Source organism: Haplochromis burtoni, unplaced genomic scaffold (genome assembly GCF_018398535.1).
Source record: "Haplochromis burtoni strain Fernald_Lab_line unplaced genomic scaffold, NCSU_Asbu1 Contig_129, whole genome shotgun sequence".
Taxonomy (NCBI): Eukaryota; Metazoa; Chordata; class Actinopteri; order Cichliformes; family Cichlidae; genus Haplochromis; species Haplochromis burtoni.
In genome coordinates, this window is record NW_024582490.1 from 218,941 (window position 1) to 227,137 (window position 8,197).

Genomic DNA, 8,197 nt, shown 5'->3' on the forward strand with positions numbered 1-8,197 from the left:
TTTTATATATGATTTCTAAAACACACAAATTTTTTGTTTTTGGCTCACGTTCAACTTCATGTGCTCAGTTTAAATGTTTTTAAACATTAGTTGAATAGTCTAATAGGTAGCAAGTCAGTCACTAGAAATATCCCTATCCCAAACCTAAACTAACATATATACAAGACACAAACCACAGTGTCCTGGATGGCTTGTAATGTGTTTTTATAGTTCAGACACACAGTGACATTTGCTCTCTGCCACTTTGTACAATCTCAGAGACGCCAGCAACTTTGACAAAAAGTTAGTATTTATTGCCAGTAGAAGGTGAAAGCTTGGTAGCAGCTGGTTAAAGAAAATATGAGAAGCATGTTTATCTCTACCTCTGAAATCAAGAACTCAGTAATCATTTTGATGGTAAATGCCAGTATTGTTGCAAATGTAATGGGAACCACCAGTAACGTCACAACCGTAAGGAGGGCGGGGCCTAGCAACCAGTCAAATAAAGTGTCATGACCTCGAATACATTTTGCAGTTTCATTACTTGAGCTTTTAAGGAGAACCAATGAAATGTTTTTCACAGTGTGTAATTTCAAGTGTATTGTACTGTATATCCGTTTTCTTAATCCTACTAATCAGACCTGGGTCAAAACAAGGTTCGAACATCAATCTCATTTATTACTCCTGTCAAATTTATGAATGACTTAATACATAAAACCCTAAATATATCCTATATTATTGAAAGTGTATGCTTTAGAAGTTTAGAAGTTGGAATGGCATCCAGAGGGTGGGAGATGACCAAATAATGTTTGTATCTGTAAAACATCAAAAGTTCCATTTATTTAAATACTGAAAACTAACATTAACCTATGTGACCTGTGTGATGACCCAGGTGTGATGGTCATTGGTATACTGTATATTGCGATGACTTTTTTGCATACGACTGCACTGCCAAACACCTTCTCTTTCTCTCTGTCTGTCTTTTGTGCTCTTGTGGTAGTAGCACTCTATCTCTGGATGTCTCTTTCAGCATGGGGGCCAGTTTACTTTAAGCGCCATCACTACAGGAAGATGAATATTACTAGAAAATTGAAATCAGTTCAGGCCCTTTGTCTGTAATGAACAGTTTATGAGTTCCTAGGGATGCTGCCTGCAAATCAACACCCTACAGCCTGTTTGAGAGTTTTTATTATTACATATCTATTATGTATTGTAGGTCAGTGTGTGACCCTTTTTTACAGCTTTCCACCATCCAGTTTTTCCCTTTCAAATCAATTTAAAAGCAAGTTGGAGCATGACTGAAAGTTCCCATTTATCTCCTGCTATCTGATGGCACTTAGATTTAAACTGGCTCCTAAACCTGACTCTCTTTTTTCTGCATATTTCTGGAAGTATAGCTCATAAGTGGCTCAGTGTGTAGTGATGTGGTTGAAACTTGATGAAGTAAGTCTTGTAAATCAGTCAGTGAGACGTTTATTCCGAAGTTTGTGAGTATCCTCTTCACTCTGAGCAAAACGTGTCTGTATTTGATACCTGAAAATGTAAGCACACAACCACTTTTGTCTCAAAGTCTAGTCACTCGTTTCTAATAGCTTTTTATATAGCCAAAAAAAAACCTGTCCCTTTGTTTATCAAAGAACTTTATCTTGAGAACTATATTAAATTGCTAAATGTACTATTACAGTGGTGTTGATGTATTTTGTTTGTTTTTACAATAGCTGGGAGTGCTGGGAGAGATGTGAAAGCTATAACAAAGCAACAAAGGCTGAAAGGTCCTGTCATTTAATGCGTATAAGATCAAAACACTGAATCCCCATAAAGCAACCTAATACATTCAGGATAAGTAGTATTATAAATTCCCCAGGGGCTTCAAGAGAGCCTTTTTTTGACAGCTGAATTAACATTCTGTAATAATGCGTTCCCTTTAAAGTACATATTCTGACTCAGAGTATTAACCAGCCAAAAGAAAAGCTTTTGAGTAAAATAAACTTATTTTCTTCCCCCAAGTTGCTCAGAAAATATACATGAATGATATGAGTTTTTAAAAATAAAGCTCAAATAATAATTTGCTTTTGATTAATTTCTTGAATGTTTCAGTTCCAGTGTGCAAAATTTTGTATGTGCAGTTTGACACTGGGTGTATATGTTTTCACATGCATTTTAAACTTCAGTTTATGCTGTGTACATTCAAGTGGCACACTTTTGTAGCGTTTAGCTTGGAACACATGGTCCAGTGCAGGACTGTCAAACATAAGGCCAGAGTTATCCCACCAAGGACCACCAGAAGATGTTAGAAAATGTAAGGAGGACATAAATTTCGGTCTCTTAACTGTATTTTCATAAATTTTATCTTTCTTATCTCCTAAGCCGTAAAATGACTGACACCCCGGTCTGGCATGCAACTTGCCCAGATGACATTATGAAAATCACGGAAATCATGTCCAGCATTTAAGACATTAAAAGTTCTTCATCGAGTTAGCAAGACCAAAAGTTATTTTTTTTATTATGTTGTAATAAATAGCTGTTCGCAATGTTAAAACTGCATTCTTTTTTAAAGGTATACAAAAGTTTGGTTGTTATATCACTGTTAATGACATGAAGAGAAAGAGCTGAACGTGTGCTTAAGCCTCAGAACTTCAAATTTACAAAAGCTTGAGTTGCTGGAGTTTTATACATTTAAAGTAGAAATAGTCTAAAGCTGTAATCATACACACTCATTGCAGTTGTTGCGATAGCTGCAGACACAAAACATAAATAGTTATTCTATTTTAGCATCAAAAATTGGAAGTTACACATACATCTCTATAGAGCATTGCATTCACAGTCTGATAAAATTCACTTGGACTCACATAGTCATGCATGCAGGTTCACCTCTATCAGACTTATATACCTGGATCTATCCTCCTTTGTATCAACAGTTTAGGCCAGTGTTGGTGGTGGTGTAGTGAAGTGGAGGATATTTTCTTGCGAGACTTTGGGCACCTTGCTACAACTCAGCATTGCTGAAACACCACAGCCTACCTGAATATTGCTGTTGGCCATGCCCATCTTCTTGTGGCTGCTTCCAATAGGATAATATGGCGTGTCACAAAGCTCAAATCATCTCAAACCAGCTTCTTGAACATAACAATGAGTTCAGTGTAACACTTTGGGATGTAGAGGAACAGGGAGTTTGCATTACGTATGTGTGTAGCTGACAAATCTGCATCAACTGCGTGATGCTGTCACATCTATGTTTCCAGCACTTTGTCATTCTATCTTTTGGCTCAGCAGTGGCAGAAGATGGACAATCCCTCGACTTAATCAGCTCTTCCCTTGCAAATGCACTGCTTCATCTCAGAGAGTTTTGGCTTCGGGCATGAATGGGCCCGGAGCCAACAGCTTAAATTGATATGGCAAAGGAGAGCCAAGGTCCTCCACCACCCTAATGTCCGCTTCAGGGAATTCTTGAAGGGGAAAGTCTTTTACCTCAAATGAGCCCACTGTGCCACAGGTGCATTGGTATTCTGTGTTGCTCTCTATTTATCTGTGGCCTACAACAACTCCTTCTCAGTCAGCCACTCACCTTATTTTTAGCACTGTTTGAAATTTTGCGATGGATGGAGTTGGGCACACAGCTTGAAGTGTAGGAATACACTATTAGGAAATAGGGAAATAATTACTCCAAACTCTCCCGCTACTTTGTGTACCCATGTTCTGATTTCTGTAAGATCCTCCTACTACTGCTGTACTCTAGCAAAAGCTGTCTTCATTTTTCTTCCTCTTCACATAACAGGGGACCATTTAAAATATTCATCAGTGATGTATCACTGTGCTGCAACACATCCTACACACCCTCTCTCCCTCTCTTCTCTCTGTTGCCTTTTCTTTGTCTGTTGCATCCAAAGTGTTATACAACGCTGACGATAGCAGCCGACGTCCCGGGTCTGTGTTTGCGATAAGAACAGAACTGTTTATGCCTCCTGTAACAGAATTAGCTGTCGTGTTGGAACACACGGCGATGCCAGAAAGCTTCCAGAACCACCAACCAAGACGTCTTTGCTCAGTCCCCAAGAGGACGTGGATCACTCCCACTGTTGTGAGGAGGTGGTCGCTTTCATTTTTGCTCTTTATGTAACGCAGTCTCATGTCAAAACAAAGCTAGGGGCTGGAGAGATGTAGGGAAGGTAGATGTCTTTCAGTTTGCTAAAAACAGCAGGTTGTTGTGACATTGAACAGGAAGAGAGAAAGGAGAACACAACTCACCTATTCAAATCTGATCTAAATAAATCACTCTAACAGAGCTTTGATGGTGCACAGACAAATTATTAAAATGTCTCAAGCAGTTGAAACATTATTTTAAGTAATTAAAATGCATTTAGAAGATCTCATTTGAAATCCATTATTATGAAATCAGCAGCTCATTTTGCACTTTGAATCAAATCCACTAAATATCTGTCATTTATCTCTCAAGGCAGACAACAAGAAATTAAATGTCTGGTAAAAAGCAAGAGGATTTGTTCACTTTGAGATGGCTTTTATGTATTGTCCTCCCACCACTATCTATCTCCTCCCTCATCTCACAGAAGAAGCTCTGCAATGCATGATCATGCGGGTGTGTGTGTGTCTGTCTACATTACGGGAGGGTTTCTCATCCCAGAAAAGCTGACGGGCGATGTGCCACTCAGCTTGGTAATTTTCCCCCCAAAACAGTTGGCCTCCTGCCAGTGCACTTGCTCAGGCTCAATCAGCCTCAATCAGCAACATACTTTCTAAAGTGTCTGCAGTCCTGGCTGACTGTGAGAGTCACTCTGTCTGTGTGTGTGTTTGATGTGTGTGAATGCCTTTATCTGTCTTTTTGTTGTCTCATTATGTCACTGTCTTCAAATGCTTTTCCCCTTCAGTTTCTTGCTGTAGCAAAGCCTTTTCATGATCACGCAGAAGGTCTGATCCAGTTTTTACAGACTGTTTTTAATCTCTTTTCAGTTTTTTTTTTTAAGTTCTATTTCAGGCTCTAATGGACCCATTCGGGGCTTGATTATGCAACACAATGAGGTAAAGAAGTATAGTTACACTGTTTACATTGATAGGACAGTTATGCAACACAGAAATGTTTAATGAATAACTGATTATTTTGTGACTTGGAAAATTTTAGTTATTTTTCTTTTGATTGTTGGTTTGCCTCTCTTTTTTGCAACTAAATATAATACACTGTATCATTTTAACCACGTGGTAAGTCAGCGCATAATGTTTCAGTCTACTGACATCACTTAAGGGTGACATTATAAGTAGGTTTACATTACAGATTTGTAAGGTTTCTACAGTTTTCTTCCAGTAAGGGAAATTCTCAGTTTACCTCTGGCTGTGGCTGACATCAGACATCAGGATCATTTGATATTACTTGTCAATCCATCCACATATACAACATGGTATATAGCTTTATATTATTGCTTCAGATATAGCTAAATCTTCCCTACAAAAAGATAGCAGGAGATCACTTAGTTTGCAATGTTGCATTAAATGTAAAATTAACTTTAGCTCAGAGAGAAATGCACACTGACAATAGAGTAAGATTGTTACCAGTGTTTGTGATGGGTTGCTTGTATCTAAGTTCATTATTAGTTTTTAGTTTTGGTTTTGTTTCAAAGTAACAACTGTGTTTCTTAAGATGGCAACACTGTAATTTACAGTTGGTGTAAATCAATGTGTATATATCTTCATATATCTTTATGGAGAAAACACATGGCTTTCAAATGATATTCTCACCTTGTCTTGGGTTGTAAAAGGTCTTTTCTTTACAGCAGCACATTTCACCAAGATCTCATTTCCTACCAGATTGCCTTGTATTTAGTTTGGTCAGTGTTTAAAGTTCACCTGAATCTTTTAGTGTGTATTCCAGACACACCCCTACATTTTCCTTTTTATTTCCTTTAGTGTAACTGGGCATCAATTAAAAGAAAGAAAAGGAGGTGTGGGAGGGGAGGTGATTTTCAGCCAAGCAATCTGGTCAGAGTAAGGTTGCTTTTCTGGTTGTGCTTTATGAATGGTTGCTATGGCAACCATGGATTCAAGTTACCATCTTTTCTAAATTTCCCCCATTTCCTTTTTTTTTTCTATCAAGGCAATAAAATCAGTTCATGAAGGTGACGCTATCTTTGACTATATTTGGAGACAGCCCAAAGGTATTCTTTCTTTGCTGTGATTTTCTAGCATAATGATGAATTATCTTCAATTTAAAATACAGGCTACATTGGTTATGCAGATCTCTTAGATTTCAAGGTTTCTCTTTTTTTGTTTGGATACTGTTTTAACTCAAAGAAAAATAAAAGAAACAATTTGCAAGGGCTAAATAGCAGGCAGACAAAAGTTAGAAACATATTCACACATTTAGCTGCTGTTTGTTTCCAGATGTGTTGGAGACCAAAATATAGCCAAAATGAAAAACTCTTAGGTAACAGTAAGACTTCATATAACATTTTTCCATCTACTTGTTAGTAAACATGCTATGATGAATAGTTTGGTGTTTAGAGGACAACAGAAATGAAATAGAAATTCAGAAATATATATAACCACAGGATAATCATAGGCAGTGAAAACAATGGATGTAGCTTCCACATCACAAAAATAAATGCATAAGTAGACTCAGGTTGTATCTGAAAGCCATGAGAAAGTAATAGCTGTGGTTACAAAAAGATGTCCAGTCCTGTTGAAGTCTCTGCTAAAATGGTTTTCTGTCTCGTCCTCGTTAAACACATTCCTGCAAAGTTCATGGGCTCATTCACTTGTCTTGGATCATAGTCTGTTTTGAAAATCTTGTTAATATTATATTTCAAAAAACAGTAGATTGTCTGTGATCATTGGCACATCATTGGCTAACTTCAGTAACCAATAGATATGATGATTTTGCAGCCAGACCTGTCTTGTCTTTGTCACATACCTTTTTTCTTGCAAGATGGTGATGGCAAAACAGGTCTTAAGGAACCAATTTGTGTCATCACAGTAGCTATATTTATCTTTTATATTGTACATGGAAATAATCCAGAAAACACCCCCAAAAAATCCAGAAGAAAAAAAAATATAACAAGCACAACGATAAATATTAACAAACAGAGGGTTGCAGGACTATTTATACACACTGGGCCCATTAGGGAGAGAGACATAGATGAAGACAATCAACAGTTACGAAAGAGAAAGTAGAATTGGTGTAAGGCATGAAATAAAAGTAACTTTCAATGTAGAAGCTGAAATAAATAAAAGAAAAATACTAAACAGAGTCAAGAAGAATAACACCAGACATCACAGAAGCTAGCAAAAAGACGAGAGAGAGGAACAGATTGGGAACACTGAGGGAAGTTGCACTGCTAAACATTAAGATACAAACCAACACACTGGATTGCAAAGCTGCTAGAATAACAGAGTGAACAGAGGACAGAAGAATCTAAACTTACACAGAGGAATAACAGGAGAGCCTCAACAGAAGGCCAAACCTGAACATAAAACTTTGAATTCAATACAGACATTAAAGATGAAAACTAGGGACCATGACACATGCTCAACTGATATTGTGTAGAGTTCTATTTGTGGAGTGAAATAAATTTGGTTAAATTCCCTGCAACACCAACCTTAAATATTTGAGTTTCTAGTTTGCAAGCTTAACCTTTTGTGTATATTAGTAAGCTTAACATATATTTGAAATTGACCTGAAAAATTAGTCAGATGCATAATTTTCTTTACCAAAACTGCAGGTTGCCAAATAAATAAGAAAAATGATGTTATTTTTATGATAGCTTTTCTCATTACAATTGTAAGTGGGCTTGTACAGACATCAGCAGATTTTGTCAGTCAGCCATACGATGCACTGATGTTTGTACCCTGCACACATCCACACACACACACATACACAAAGGAATTGGAGCTTTAAACCAATATGGCATTTGACAACTTTCTAAATTAGATTTTGGAATTTGATTGCAAGGATATATTGAGTTTATCCAACTCCACAGTATCTACATCTATCTAGGAATTCCTTCACTTTCTATACCTTTCTGCCTTCTGCCTCCATATCCATTCTTTCTCATCTTCCCTGAGCACCCTGGCTTCTCATACATTTTAATGGCAGCAGTTTGATCCGAGTGGTCAAAAAAAAACAAAAAAAAAACATTCAAATGTGTCAGCTCATGTTGAATAAATACATAATTTAGCAACACAAGTCAACTACTGTTCAGCGTTGTGGAAAAGA